This window comes from Vulpes vulpes, chromosome 9 (assembly GCF_048418805.1).
Source record: "Vulpes vulpes isolate BD-2025 chromosome 9, VulVul3, whole genome shotgun sequence".
Taxonomy (NCBI): Eukaryota; Metazoa; Chordata; class Mammalia; order Carnivora; family Canidae; genus Vulpes; species Vulpes vulpes.
The window spans coordinates 13,818,240-13,834,586 of NC_132788.1; the positions used below are offsets into that span (position 1 = coordinate 13,818,240).

Consider the following 16,347-nt stretch of genomic DNA (forward strand, 5'->3'; position numbering starts at 1 on the left):
GGCTATATTATGACAGAGAAAAAGAGGGTTGACATTGCCCTGGGGTAAAACTATAAGTGTGTTCTAATCTCTTCCATGTGAATGAAAATTGTTTCTCATCGTCTTTTCCAGTCGGCTTCCAAAAGAATGTGTTTGCAAAATCAATGGCCATACATCATATATCTGAGTTTGTATTAATCTGTTCTAACAAAGATACCTTAACTTGCTTGCTTAAGTTTTGGGGAGCCTGCACTGGTGAATTAAATGGAGAGATGGTGAGGATCACCAATCCAGCATTCTTCACAATCTCTCTGGCACTGATCTCTCCAGGACCCTTTGATGCAATATTGTTTTTTATGTACTGTCTTGTCCTGGGATAGGTAGTTTCAGATAGTTTCAGAGGCTTCTGCTTGAATTTCCTCACCCTATAAAGATCTTACTCCATAAGCCAATGACTGAGTGTGAGGGGATAGTTAAAGAAAAGAAGAAAGGAATATGTGGGTAATACTAGCCTTCTCTTTGAGAAGAGGAAAAAAATATATAAAATCTTGATGAGAAATGACTGTTTATATAATATATAGAAATCTCTCAAGAAAATAAGCAATCTCAATAGAGGCATTATTTTTAATCCTACAAGAGATAGTTCATATCTTAAAAAGTAGAACATAAGTGATTTTCAGAAGAAAAAAATAAGTTGGGGTAAGTTTATCATAACAAAGAAAACAATAGCTATTTTTAAATGCAAGTAAGTATAAAAAGAAAAAGGGGAAAAAAAAGCCACAAGTCTGGGGTATAAGAAGATAAAAAATTACCTTTTTTCCCGTCCTTTTATTTACCATGTTCTTTAATGTGTTCTGTTATTCTCCAGATTAAATAAAGCACCTGAGTTTTTATTGTCTGAGGTGTATTTTGAATCGCTCATGTTGATGAATGATAGCATCCATTATCTATCTGCCAAGCAGACACAATGAGAGTTATCTCAGAAAGGAAATAGAATGAGGAAGGAGATTCACTCAGCAATTTTCAACCCTATCTGTCCACAGAATCACAGGAAGAACATTTAGGAAATACAGTCTGGAGGAAATCCTGAAAACAAGGAAGTACCTAGAGGTACCCAAGTGATGAACTGAGCCCCACACTTATTCCTTCCTGTCCCCACTTTCCCACAGCAACCTTGGTCCCCCCGAAGATCAGGGTCAGTTCCCTGCCATGTTGTGGACTCTTCTCAGCTGCTGATCCCTGGATGTAAGGAGCTCCAACTGCCGGGCTACAGCAATGGTTTTTAATCCAATGGAACTTTTGCTGCGTTGCCTGGAAAGAGAGCACCCACTCTGAGAACCAGGACCTCTAACCCTAAAGCCCAGAGGTGCAGGCATCCAAAGTGCCCCAGTCAGAGATCAACTTGGAGGCCACAGTACACCCCTCATGCCTTAAGGAAGAGGCTCTCTGGAGAAGCAAGTTCAGAGCCTCTCTTCCTGGGGGAGAGAGTAAGTGGAGCTTAGTGGGATGAACTACAGCCTGAGTCACCCAGCCCTTCCTCCACTATCCATTCTTAATCCCTTGCTCTAAGATATCAGCACTGCCAGTCCTGGTGGCCCCTGGTGGTGTGACCCAGCCCCTTCCTAAAGGTTCTCTGGCTCTGATAACTGACCCTGCTCAGCCCAGGAAGATGGCACTCGCGATCCCCAGGCACAGGAGAGGGAGGAACAAACAGCCCACACCCCCAATGCCCCTCAGTCACCATTCCTACCAGCTAGTTCCATCTCCTCTGATCCTTAGCAACTTTGTCCAGGCCACTGTTTGGCGTTTTTACTGCCCTGGTGGCAGGAATCATTTTTATATCATTATTTGAAGCTTTGAAGCTTCTACCCCAACCAGCACCATGTTTTTCATAGAGCAGATGTTCAGTCAATAGTTGATTGACAAGTTCACAATATGTAACCTAAGGATATTTTACAATCTATGAGTCCTTCAAATGATTTATTGACTGATGATATTTATCATAAAACAACATGTGTATTTTTGCTTCTAACAGAAACAAAAACCATTTGGCTACCTATAAATGACACATCACCTTTCTGAGAACATTCAAACTTGAATGAGTTGTAGGAGGGTATGTGATGATACACAAGTGTGTGTGAGAACATGCAAGAATGCACTTGACTATGAGACCGTATTAGAGAAAGAGTTGGAAATTAGCAGAGGTAAACCTCAAGGTCACTAGCCCCACTGCTGAGGTCAGATACTCCGTAAGAGTTCACCACCCTTCTTTCCCATGCCCAACACAATGCACTGTCCTGTGCATCTCCACGCCTTCCCCCAAAGCCACAAAGATAGGGGCTATTTGGTCATTCTTCTATCCCTAGTGGCTTCAGGCACTTGTTCAATATGTGTGGATTGAATTAGTAAATTAATGACTAGAATAGCGCTGGGGATGCACAGAAATGACTTGATGTGATCTAAGCACCATGTTTGGAAGCACAGGGAAAGCAGAGTATGATAGTAAATATAGACTTTGAAGAGATCTAGCTTTTCACATAATGTCAGATTTGAGGAAAGTCCTTTCTCTGAGGCTCCATTTCTTCATCTGTTAAATAAATACTGAAGTGGGGGAGAAAAACTGTTTTGAAAAATAAAAAAGATATATAAAGAGCCTAGGGTGATACCCGGATCAAAGATGATTTCCCACATTTGGTAATTGCTATTATTCTGTGGGCAGTGTGGGTATTTTAAAGCCTAAGACTATGGTTAGAAACATATGAAAGTTTTATGTGCTCCTTGCTCAGTGAGGAGCCTGCTTCTCCCTCTGCCTGTGTCTCTGCCCCCCCCTCTCTCTCTATGTCTATCACAAAAAACAGGTGCCTTCTCTGATATAATTCAGGTTATGGTGCCTACATAGGCAACTGCTGTAAGTGTAAGAAGGAACTAAATGGCTTACAGGAAAGTCGGAGTGGTTTTCCTTGGATAAGAGAGTCCAAATTTATTTACCAGTCCCTTTTATTTTATTTTTTAAAAAGATTTTATTTATTTATTCATGAGACACACACACACACACACACACACACACACACACACAGGCAGAGACACAGGCAGAGGGAGAAGCGGGCTCCATGCAGGGAACCCGTGATGTGGGACTCGATCCCCTGTCTCCAGGAACGGGCCCTGGGCTGAAGGCGGTGCTGAACCGCTGAGCTACCTGGGCTGCCCTTACCAGTCCCTTTTAGAGTCTATAAAAAAATTTTTTAAAAAATACACATGCAAAGAAAGAAATTCCAGATCTTTTCTTTACACAATGCTTATATGTATTCAGGGTTTCAGGTGGGAAGGGTTACCATGCTTAAAGGTCTTCCAAGGCCACTATGCCCGACCTTGTAAATGTCGTTAAGAATGTCCTAACAGTCAAAAAACAAATAAATAAAGAAAGAAAGAATGTCCTAACAGGAGGACCACGTGGGTGGCTCAGTGAGTTAAGTGTCCAATTCTTGATGTCGACTCAGGTCATGATTTCAGAGTTGTGAGATCGTGCCACATGCAGGACTCTGCCCTGAACTTAGAGTCTGCTTAAGATTCTCTCATTCTAAGTAAAAAAAAAAAATTCTCATGTTCTCCTTCTTTTGCACCTCATCCCTCCTCTAAAAACAAAGCAAAACAAAATATCCTAATAGGAAAATGTGTGTCAGGTCCTCTACAGACTGAGATTTTCTGGCTCCAATAAAAATTCAAAAGAGGAACAACCTCAAATATGTATATTCTCCTTTTAGATTTTCAAACAGTTTTTGGGTCCACATTACCTTTTTTTCATCAACTTACCAGCCTTAGTCATAAAAAGTCATTCTTTGCAGGTTCAATTTAAACAGCGAAATTTTTAACCACAAGTACTCCCCTTCCAGGAAAATGGTTAAAAGAGAAGCTATTCTATCAAAACAGAATATTAGGCTGAAGCCCAGAAATATATTCAGAGGGGTAGCTCCCCACCCCCAACAAGGAGGACAACCACCTTCCCCTCCAATCATCTGCATCAAAAGGCCCTACCACTGGAATGTGGCCAGAAAACACTGAGCCAATATGAGGAAAATTTCCAGATTGCTTGACCCAGTAACTATGGGTCTAGGAATTTACCCTGAGGAAGCAATCAAAACAACACAAAATATATGCATAGACACTCATTGTGATATTATTTTAAAGAGCAAAAAATAGCTTTCATATCCAAAAATTGAGGATTGCTTGAATAAATCGAAGGACATAGGGATTTTATAGTTTCGGGAAAATATTTCATGACATAGGAATATACACATGATAAATGTTACAAAATAGAGCATATAATCCCATTTTGTTATTTTAAAAAGGAATATCACACCAGATAAAATACATCTCAACCCTAATGTGCTCATCTCTGAGTGACAGAATGATGAGTAAATAATTTTCTTCTTCACTCTTTTATTTTCCAATTTTCTACAGCGAAATTTTATGGCGTGGGGAAATGTTATTGATCACCCAGAAAAACAAGTCAGATCTATCATGTGGACAGGGTGAGCTGATAGCATCACCTTCATGCATGAATAACAGCATAGTTGAAACATTCTGGAACCTTGCATTTTTGGCATGGTTGCTTCTCTCCATATTGTAGCATCATCCTTTTATTGGTACAAAAAAAATTATACATAATTTTACTATATACATGTATATACATACACGTATATATAATAATAATACACAATTAAAATTTAATATTAGCTAGCAATAGACATCGAAATAAGATATTTTGAAAATTACTTGAGGTTGTACAATGTAAAATTAACGGTCAAATTGAATGTCTGTGTTCTGAAGATCCGGAACAACTTTTCGGAGTTCATGCCAATGTGCATCCCTCTGAACAGGTGAAAAAAGAATGCTTTATGTTCATGAAGTCAATAAACCAGGCTTCTCCCAAGTGTAACTTTAGCTAACCTGTTTCCCACAACCCATCAAAACTGCAGAACATTCCTTCACACAGAGACAGAGTGAGTTGGCGATTTCTAGTCAAAAGATGTCCCCGCAGTGCAACCTTGTCAGTTGAAAACTGGACTTAGAATGATGGAATTCTACATTATCTGAGAAACTAATACCTTACTTTGTGCTATTGCCCAAGTCCACATGATGCTAATGATACAGAATTTGCTCTTACTATATTGGTTTTTTAAGATATATTTATTTATTTGAGACAGAGAGAAAGAGAGCAGAGCGGGGGCAGGAGTGGTACAGAGGGAAAGAATCCCAAGCAGACTCCCCACTGAGTGGGGAGCCCCACATAGGGCTCCATCTCATGACCCTGAGATCATGACCCAAGCTGCAACCAAGAATCAGAGGCTCAACCGACTATACCACCCAGGCGCCCAACTATATTGATTTTTTTTTAACATGAGTTTCATATATTGCTATTGCCATGTGCTCTTCTCAATTTGATTCATATTTATTAAATAAGCAGTGAAATGAATGGAATTCTAGATCATGGCAATCCCTCTGCCTAGCTAGACCTCAAATTTCTTATCTGTAAAAAAGGACGTTGGATGGATAGATTTAGTGTCTTGCCACTACTGTCATACTATGATTTTATGACCATTGCCACAAGCTTATCTATTTTAACAAGGAATCATAGACCTGAGCACATACGAAGCCATGTGTCCAGCACCTAAAGGAGATCAAGAGGGGCTCCTATGAGATTTGGCTACGAACCCAAATAAATCCCATCAGTAGGTCAACACAAACTGAATGCATCCCCTTATTGCTCTGTTAGTTTGATATGTTTTATCATTGGGAGTTTTTCAGGGCTATCTCACTGGGCTAAAATCAAAGAATTGGCGGGTTTGTACTGCTTTCTGGAGGCTTTAGGGGAGAATATATTTTCTTGTCCACTCCTGCTTCTAGACACCACACACATTTTTTAGCTCATGATCCCCATCCTCCATCTTCAAAGCCAGTAATGGGGGTAGAGTGGAGTCCTTCTCACAGTGCACTGTTCTGACCTCCAGTTCTGTCTTCCTCTTCTGCTGTTAAGAATTCTTCTGATTTCATTGTCCCCACCCAGATAATCTAGAGTATCTCAAGTTTTATGAAGTAATTCATCAGATTTAGGACAGATGCCAACAGAATCCAAACTACTAAAAGTTAATTCATATTTCACTAGTCTGACATAAATAATCAGTCCAATTTAGCAGTAAATCAACTATCCAAGCTGATGCTTTGATTTAGCTGAAGGACATATGCAAAATCTACATAAAATATAACAGAGCATGCAAAAATGTTATGCAGCTTAAAATCAATTCATCTGTTTGTCTCGTGCCCCCCAAACTAACTCACTCAAGAGATTATTAACTGTTATTTGATATTATGGATCATTTAATTTGCAGTTAACTTTGACTTCTAACCAGATAAACAAGCCAAAAGCTAAATCATTATCCCAATCTTGAAGGTTTTTATTCTGAGCTTCCTACTTAAATTTGCAATTGACTGAGAAGTTCTTAAAACTGAAAGTTTTTTTCAATTGCACAAACATTAGCTGGTGGTAAGATGAATAAAAATAGATGCAAAAGAATGGTACCAGCCTTATTTTAAAAGGTATTTTAGCTATTGCTTTGTTCTCCTTTAAAAAATATATTCACAACAGATACTTGCTGTTTAAAGTATTTGTCTAAATACTCCACCATATGGTCTCAGTTACATTTGCACTATTTTGCCAATATGTATTATCACATTCGCTTGAGGAAAAAGAACTCGGTGAATTAAGTAAGAAAATAACATAAAATGAAAAGCCATACTTCTGGCCCTGTGCCAGCCTAATCCTGCTTACCTGTGCACCTGCTGCTCTGTTAGAGATCTGGGCCATCTTGCTTCTAGTACACCCTCTAAGCCTGGATATTGTGCCAAATATATTTCACTAGAAGCTGTATTGCTTCTCCACTGAATATAAATAATACTGTACCTGAACACTGGAGTTTTCCAGGTAATGAGGATAGTCATGTATTTATTTGCCAAGTGACTTCTCACCACATGTGAGATTGGAAGTGCCTTTTGGTCTCAAGAGTTCCAGGGAAAAGGAACTTTAAATTGGGAATTTAGCCCTCAAAGGGAAAAATCCAGGCATCAACATTGATAGGCAGTGGTTCAGATAATACAAGACACTCTCCCGAAGTCATACTGCCACAAAGTGATTAACACCTACTCAAACCATTCATTGCACTGTTTTGTGGCCTCCCAAGCCACAGAAGTCATAGTCATGTGTGCATATACCCTAAAAGAAGTCCACCTCTATTCTCTATGCACTAGCTGGTCAGAGAGGAAGAACACAGTGTTCCCTGTTTTTGATGATATTTTGAAATGCCATGGAGAGTCCAATTCCAGACTGATTCCAGCTCAAAAGATCTCAAAGAGTTGCATATGTCCCCAGAATTTCCAAGCCACACTTAGGTATACTCGCCAGGGAGGCAGCTCCAGAGGCATCTCAGATTCATTAGGATGATCTAGGAAATGAAAGCAAGATGCCACTTCAAAACACACTTGATTTCCCCAGTGTGAACTCACTCAGGAAAATATCCTAGATGCTGAGCACATCAGGATAGCCAATATCGTTTTGTACTGGGCAGTCTTCAAGGAGGCCACAATAAGAGACTCAAATGGGTCATCTTCTGCAGCTTTTCTCACCTTCCAAGCTGAGGGGCTGTAAACACACAGTTAGCATTACCAGGAATACTCACACTTGCTCGTAGAAACATGGCTTTCAAATTCCTAAAGATATAGTATAGCTTTATATCAACGGCGATGTGCCTCCATGAAAGCCTGCCATTCAAGGACACATGGTTGCCACATAGTCCTTCCCAGAAAGTCCATTCCTTTTGTGTTCAAGCAATCTTAATTTAGCACCCACTAAATAGTGTGTCCGTGCTGGGATTGCTGCCATGAACTGTACAGGCTGGTCCTTGCTGGGCTAGCATTTACATTATGGTTGGGGAAGTAGACAAAGAGATTTACCAAGCAAGCAAGCAATGAAAAAACTACATAGAATAAATACTTATTTTTAAAAGATTTTATTTATTCATGAGAGGCAGAGAGAGAGAGGCAGAGACACAGGCAGAGGGAGAAGCAGGCTCCCTGTGGGGAACCTGATGTGGGACTCGATCCCAGGACCCCAGGATCACAACCTGAGCCAAAGCAGATGCTCAACCACTGAGCCACCCAGATGCCCCAATAAATACTTATTTTAATTAGTGTTGAGAAGAAAATCCATTGAATGCTGAATAGAGAATAATTAGGTCCCACTTTTATGAACTAAGGTTGAAGGGTGAGGTAGAGCCAGCTTTTGAAGAAATGGGAGAAGAGCATCCAGGGAGAGGAAAGAATAATTGTATTCCTAGCGCAAGTGGGTGCAGTCACCCCCAGTCGCAAACTCCCAGGAACCACTTTCCACTACCAGTGTCTCCATGGTCTTCCATGAAGGAAGAATGAGCATTATGCAAAATGGCCCTTGAATATGATCTTTTTGAGATCTCAGACCACAATCTTCATATATACATCTCAGCTCTGTGAGGAAGACAGCGCAGTAGAGTGTGAAGACCTGAATGTCTTCAAAACACAGGCCCTGGCCCCAGCGCTGCCCTTCTCCAGGTGCGCCCTAGTTAACTGTGCTTCCAATCATTTAACTAGTCTGGGCTTCTATAAACTGGAGGCGTCAGATCATAAAGTCCCTTTCATCGCTCATACAGCTTATAATTAACTGGCAATTGCAAGGTTGTACCATCCCTTAATCTTTTTTATTATATCACATAAAACATACTATATTATATAGTTTTATTCCATATTATTGGCTTTTAGAAGCTTACCCTTGTGGTTTTTCAAATGGATACAATACGGGGCCATTCCAAATGTCCTCTCACCCCAAACATCCGAACGAAGAAAATGAATTTTCCATAAATGTCCTACCTTACACTTGCCCGTTATAATTTGTCCTTAATAGTGAGTTGACCTCCCATTTCCCACATTTTTAATTCCATGTGGCGTTTTTTATCTTTTATCTTTAGTTCTGTTTGTGCATGCTCAAAATGTCTCATTTAGAATTTCCTTTGTACATAATTTTCCTTTCTCTCCAGGTAGACCGCACCACCTGTTACTAGAGGACTCCGGGAAAGTTGATTCCAAACCTGGCCCAGCAGCACACTGCATGAGCACAGGGGTTTCTCCGCAAAATTTAAAGGCAAATTCCACTAAGATATCATAATTCCCACTGAATGACTCAAGCATTCCAAACTAGGGCAGATTTTTGTCCTAAAAAAAAAAAGCAAATCCTGTAAGTCCATTTATATTAAGTCCAAAACAAGCAAAATATAGCTGTAGCGTCGGAAGTCAAGAGAGCAATTACCTCTGGGGAGGCAGACGGGGTAGCGATTGGGGTGGGGGACATGCTGGGCTTCTGGGCACCAGTAATGGTCCACTGCTTAACCTGAGGGGTGTTTACTGGCATGTCTGTTTTGATAACTCGCCCAGTACACATTGGTGATTTTTATACTTTCTTGTCTGTGTGTTATATTTTAATTTAAGGTTCATTAACAAAGAAGCCCAAACCGCTGGCTTAGCACCATATCCTAGGGTAGGTAATTTAGTGGTTAAGCGTGTAACTTATGGAGCTCTGGGTTCCCTCATTTTATTGCTACACACCTTTCCTTGTCTGTAAAGTGGTAATGATGATCGGACCTACCTTGTTGCCCTAAGTACAGGAAGTGCCCTTAAACAATGCCAGGGCCATTGAGGGCAGTAATTTTTTTTTTTTTTTAATTTTGAAAAGCACTTGATAGCATTTACCATGTAATCAACCTCCTTCCACGTGGCTTCCAGCCACCAGGACACAGCACCCCCACCCCCAACATACAAACACACACCCTAATCTTCTCCTCAGCTCTTGTACTGGAGAAGTTGGCCTTCAAGACGGCAGCCCGTTCCGGATGCTTTCCTTTTCCCAAAACTTTGTAGTAGACCGACTGCACCACATTGAAGACAGGAGCAGCTCCTGTCTCATTTCTGGGAGCATTTGCCCATATCTGCTCCCTGGCCGAAGGCCACAGTTTATCAAAGTTTAACAATCAGACAGAGGCTCTGATTCCTCTCTAAGTGGTGTTGCCTCATACCAGCCTTTCCAAAGTACCCTGGGTAATATTTGTTGAAGTGGACCCTGTGGTGATGCATGCCACCAGCATTACCTGGGCCTCCTGGGTGCTTTTGATGCCTGCCCGTGAGGCCATGGCCTATGGCTCACGTGGCCCAGAAATTTCCAGGTTCCTCCATCTGGATGGCATGTTGGCAGCCCAGACAAAAGAGAGGGAGGGCAGTATTTACATATTATTTCTCCTGTAAACAAAATATGACTGGAGTCCTGAATAGACTTTCAGAATGCAACTTTCCCAAAGCTCAGAGCCTAAGATATCCTGAGGGCCCAGATGCAGCCTACATGGCCCTGTGATCCCCAACCCAGGTAAATCTCACCATTATTCACCCAGTCACTAAAGCCCAAAACCTAAGGCTCATTTGGGAAGCCTCATTGTGCTTTGATGGAAGAGGAAGGAATCCCCAAATCCCTTGCCGTGCCCTACAAAGTCCTGTGTGTGCTATCACCTTGGTTTGCTCTCAACTTCTTGGAGCCCCAAATTTTACAGATAAAGACAGCAGGGCACAAAGGGGCTGAGAAACTCGCTGCCGGGGCTACAGGGCTAGTGAGCGGCAGAGGCAGGATTGGAACAGACTCCAGGCAGCACTCTTCATCCTCACGCTAAGAACCCCCTGTTCTTCCTGCGCCCCCCCAACCCTGCCCCTGGTCTTCCCTCAGACTTCTTGTGTAGTTCCTTTATTCTTACCCCCAAGATCCCAGTTGAAATGTCATTCTGTCAGCCAGGTTTGCCCCCAGACCTCCCACCAACCCTTTCTTCGTTTCCTTTGCGATCTTTATGCTGATGTGCAATCATTTAGTCCGTCCAGTTGTTTTTCCCTGTTTTCCTCATTAGTTCCTAAGCCCCATGAGGGCAGGCACTGTGTCTGCCTTGTTCTCTACCATTTCTGTTTCCTGGGACAGAGTGGTGTTCAAAAAAAGACTAGATAAATAAAGGGTGAGCAATTTCCACACTGGATGATTGTTACTCTCTACAAGGGAGGATTAGCCCAATATTTAACCCATTGGTTTTTACATACTTTCAGGTATTACTAGTTAATGTTCAGGATGCCTGGGTGGCTTAGAGGTTGAGCGCCTCCCTTCAGCCCAGGGTGTGATCCTAGAGTCCCGGGATCGAGTCCCATGTCGGGCTCCCTGCATGGAGCCTGCTTCTCCCTCTGCCTATGTCTCTGCTTCTCTGTGTGTGTGTGTGTCTCATGAATAAATAAATAAAAACTTAAAAAAAAATAGTAAGAGTTCTAAGTGGTGAGCAGATTTTTTTCATTCCTATTTTATAATCTTTTTGAATGTGCACTCATTCAAAACACTCAAGAAAATGAAGTTCCGTGGCCTCATGAAATTTACATTCTAATGAAGAGAATCAGACAACGGACATTTTCTTAACAGCAGGGGTCTTCTTTACAATTTGCCTTCAAAGATGAAATCATTTGAGGTCAAAGATATTTGAAAACATTATAGGTTTTCCTCCATTAGCTCCCAGGAAGGGAGTTGAATCTCACCAGAATTAAGACAGGATACCAGATGAAAACTTAAGAGAACTAGGCTGAAGGAAAGGAGAGAAAGCAGAAATCATTATCCAAGGAAGGAATGAATGAACCATCATAAATTAATCCAACCAGGGCCATTGTAATCCCGTTCAAAATTCCTTTTGAACTCCACATCCAGTGAGAATCTGATGGTAAGACATAAAGGAAGTGAGACTTGAGAAGTTTCTCCAGGATAAGTCATTCAGGGAAGATGGGGGGAGTGCTACTGGGAAACTGGATGGGAAATGAGAAATGCAGAGTTCTGAGAAAGGTGAAGAAATGCCAGCTGGGATAACAAATAGTGTTGTCTGCTCTCAGGCATGTTTGGGTAGGAAGGAGAGTGGAGAGGTGATAGTAGCATCCAAGATTCTGTCTAAGTCAGCTATGGCTGAATAATAAGTCATCCCAAAATTGTGTGGCTTGAAATAGCAGTACTGTGTTACTTTTCACAATACTGTGAGATGGCTGGGTTGTTCTTTTTTTTAAGATTTATTTATTTGAAAGAGAAAGAGAGCACACGAGCTGAGGATAGGGACAGAGGGAGAGAGAGAATCCCAAGCAGACTCCCCACTGCACATGGAGCCCTACACAGGGCTCAATTCCATGACCCTGAGATCATGACCTGAGCTGAAATCAAGAGTCAGACATTTAACCAACTGAGCCACCCAGGCATCCCAAAGCTGGGTAATTCTTCTGATGTCTTGCCAGGGCTGTCTCATGCTTTGCACTCGGCTGAAAGGCCTTCTGGGCTAGAAGGTCCAAGATGACTTTACTCAAATGCCAGGTAGTTGGTGTAGCTGTCCAGTAGGGTGCCTTACTTTCCCTCTCTGTGGCATCTTGTCCTCCAACACGGAGACAACTGCTTCCCTAGCTGGTGGTCTTCGGGCATATCCTGAGAGAACACAGAGGAAGCTAAAATTTAGGCAATAGAACTCTCACTATGTCATTTCTGCCACATTCCTTTGGTCAAGGCAAGTCTCAAGGCCAGCCTAGAATCAAGGGGAGGGCAAATCAATCTTACCTCTTGAGAGGAGCTACAAATCTGGAGACTAGGCTTTTCAGTTTATCATACCATTTGTCATAATCAACAATTATCTTCAAACTCTACTAGATTGCTGAGTGAAAGTTAACTCTGCACTACCTGGTACAATCTTCCATGATTCCAAATTTGAGTAGAGGCAGCCTGCGAATAGTTGGACAACCAGTGAACAATAATGAGGTCATGGTAATGTTGGGGCTGAAACTTATCATGAACATCAGAGGAACTTACCATGATTCCTGAGAAACTAAGCATACATCTGAGAAAACTGCCTCATTTAAAATAGGGATACTCATCTCTTAATTAACAAAAATCCTTTCAAGAATGTTCTGTTTTTTTTTAATTCTCTAACTATGTATGGCGATAAATGTTAACTAGACTTATTGTGGTGATCATTTTGCAACAAATACAAATATCAAATTACTGTATTATACACCTGAAGCTAATATAATGTTGTAGGTCAATCATACTTCAAGGACATCTGGGTGCTCAGTGGTTGAGCATCTGCCTTTGGCTCAGGGTGTGATCCCGATCTCGGAATCGAGTCCCACATCGGGTTCCTCGCGAGAAGCCTGCTCCTCCCTCTGCTGTGTCTCTGCCTCTCTCTGTGTGTCTCTCATGAATAAATAAATAAAATCTTTTTTAAAAATCATACTTCAATGAAAAAATAAAAATAAATGTTTTAAAAAGAATATAACAGTAGCTATTGTTATTAATGCTATGTATGATCACCTTTCTTTAAAGTGATTTTTCTAGAAACATTACTGGCTGTGATGAGCTTCTCCTACTTCAATAACTGAACTCTTCATAACTTAAAAGAAAAAGCAAAGACTCTGAATAATAATACCATGTTTACTTTTGTGAGTTAGCCTAAATCCCTCCTTTATAAAATGAATACAAACAGCTGTCTGCCATTTAAGTTCCTTTCGAAAGCATAATGCTATTTGGTTGGGCCTTGCCAGGTTATATTTGTTTTGCCTTTAAGCAAAATGAGCTCTGCATATGTTCCCAAAGCTCAATGTGCTCAGTTGTTTATAAAGTGCCCTCTTGGAACAATCCTGTGCAATGCCTCTCATCCCGAATCAGTACAAACAATATGCCATCTCTGATTACTGATTTCTCAAGTATATATATAGAAGCAGAAAAATATTAATTAAGAATCATTTCCAATGGTTCCTTGGATTCAAACCTTTCGAGAAACTAGATGATTTTGTTAAATTAATTCATTCCTATAGGTCACTGGATTAACTCTGGATCTATGGAAAAGCGGACAGATTTGAGAAAAGTATCACTAATCTAGTGCTTTTATCTAAGAAGAGGTCTGATCTTAGATCTGTACTTCTCAATTTTAGCGTGCATCAGAATCACCTGAAGAGTTTGTTAAAAGTCCAGATTCCTGGGCCCCACCCTAGAGATTCTAATTCAGTAGGTCTTGGGTAGAGCCTAAAAATGTATACTTCTAGCAATTTCTCAAGTGACACTGATGCTTCTAGTACATAGGACACATATTGAGTAGGACTTTCCTAAATTACATTGGGTATGAAGAGTCTGCAAAAGAAAGTACACCTTTTTTTTTAAGATTTTATTTTTATTCAAGAGAGAGAAAGAGCACAAGCAGGGGAGAGGAACAGAGGGAGAGAGAGAAGCAGACACCCTGCTGAGCAGGGAGCTGGACCCGGGACTCCATTCCAGGAGCCTGAGACCATGACCTGAGCTGAAGGCCGATGTTTAACTGAAAGTACACTTTTTATCTTTCACCTCTGCCTAAAGGTGATACGCAACATGTTCTTCCAATCCAATAATCTGTGAATGCTCTTTAACTTGCTCTATGAGGGATTCCTGGGTGGCACAGCGGTTTGGCGCCTGCCTTTGGCCCAGGGCGCGATCCTGGAGACCCGGGATCGAATCCCACGTTGGGCTCCCGGTGCATGGAGCCTGCTGTTCCCTCTGCCTATGTCTCTGCCCCTCTCTCTCTCTCTGTGTGACTATCATAAATAAATAAAAAAATTTAAAAAAATTAACTTGCTCTATGAAGAAGCTTAACTAGTTATTGCTAAAAGTAGATTCCACTGAAATTTGAATTTTGTTGTTGTTGTTACAAGTAGACCTTTCACACAGTTCTAGCAATGGTCTTTGGAATTAAAGTACCCAAATCACCTAAACAATAAAGGCAACCTCTAATATTGTCATTGTGGTAGACCGTTTAAAGGCCAGAAATTCCTCCCATCCCACACTGATTCTCACCCAGAACTGGAGTCTATCTTTCCATCTCCTGAGCTGAAGCTGGTCTTGTGATTTGCTTTAACCAATGGAATTTGCTGACGGTGACTTTATGCAAGTCCCAGCCCCTAGACGTGGAAAGGCTTTACAGTTTCCACATTTGGCCTTTTGGAAAACTCTCCTGAAATTGCCACATGAGGAAGCTAGTGTAGCTTTAGTAGAGGATGAGAGACCATGGAGGAGAATCAAGGCACCGCAGCCCATGGCCAGATCCAACTGCCAGGTATGCGAGTAAGGCCATCTTGGACTTTGAGCCCAGTTCCCTTCTAGCTGAATGCCATTGCATGAATGAGCTCAGACAAAACCAACAGAGGATCTGCACAGCCAGCCCTTAGAAACCTAAAAAGAATAAGAGGTCATTGCTTTTAAGCGACTAAGTTTTGGTGTGTTTTGTTAAGCAGCAATAATGAACTGACACAACCAACATACATGTGTCAGTGAATCTGGGTAAGGAAGGATCCTGAGACTCTCTAGGACAGAAATAATAATATAATAATATAACCTCACCATCTACAGTGCCTGCAACAATATGAGAGAGTCCAAATCAATGACTGGCAGTGGCCCCCCACTTCTGGAGGCCTTGGCCCACCCTCATTCTTCTCTATGCAAAGAGAAAGTGCATTCATCTAAAAAAAAAAAAACAAGAAGCATTAATTATTCTATGTATGAAGGAGTAAATAACAATATAATCAAGCAAATGACCCTCTGCTTTTCCAGGTTCACCTTAAACTCAGACAATCTGAACAACTTGCTGAGAAGCACAGTACCTGATGGTGTGCGAAGAGAAGAGGAATTTCTCACCACACAGCGAGGCAAAGCATTGACTTTGATAAAACAGAACCAAATTGTTCTGAAGTATAACCACTGATAACTCAGCTTTAACTCTTTCGAGACAAATGAGGAGGATTTGCACTGAAGTAACATCATCCTCCATGTCCCCCACTCAAATGACCTGAACGAAGACACCCTGTAACGTTAGCTTACCTTTCTAAAACCCTTTATGATTCTTTAACTTTCCTTTTCAAGGGACTTTGTTTTGTCCTCATTAAAAAAAACAAAAAACAAAAAACTGAATCTTATGTCCAGGTAAAAACTTGCCCAACATTTAATTGACAAACAAATCAGCATCTCTCAGGACTTCCATCACCCCAATTCAGTAGATCATAGCGAGGAGGTTGGAGGATTCTAATTGCAGAAGCAAAATCAGTAAGAAGGGTGTTTATTTAGATTTCATATTCTTGCCCCATTTCTTCCAGTTTCATATCAGTGAGTCTGGGGTAAAAACCCCCAATCTGCACTTTTAACAACCATCGCAAGTGGCCCTTGAACCAGTTTTT

General features: G+C 41.2%; 1 long non-coding RNA gene across 1 annotated transcript in view; it reads right to left on the reverse strand.

The window, feature by feature from the left end:
• Positions 1 to 4,350: 4,350 nt before the first annotated feature.
• LOC112925536 (uncharacterized) overlaps positions 4,351 to 16,347 on the reverse strand; it is a 69,663-nt gene continuing 57,666 nt past the window's right edge. Inside the window, exons 9-11 of the long non-coding RNA XR_011994138.1 lie at positions 15,518 to 15,636; positions 8,932 to 9,273; positions 4,351 to 7,672 (exon numbers count right to left, since the gene is read on the reverse strand). This is a non-coding gene — a long non-coding RNA (uncharacterized lncRNA). The remainder of the gene's footprint in view (positions 7,673 to 8,931; positions 9,274 to 15,517; positions 15,637 to 16,347) is intronic.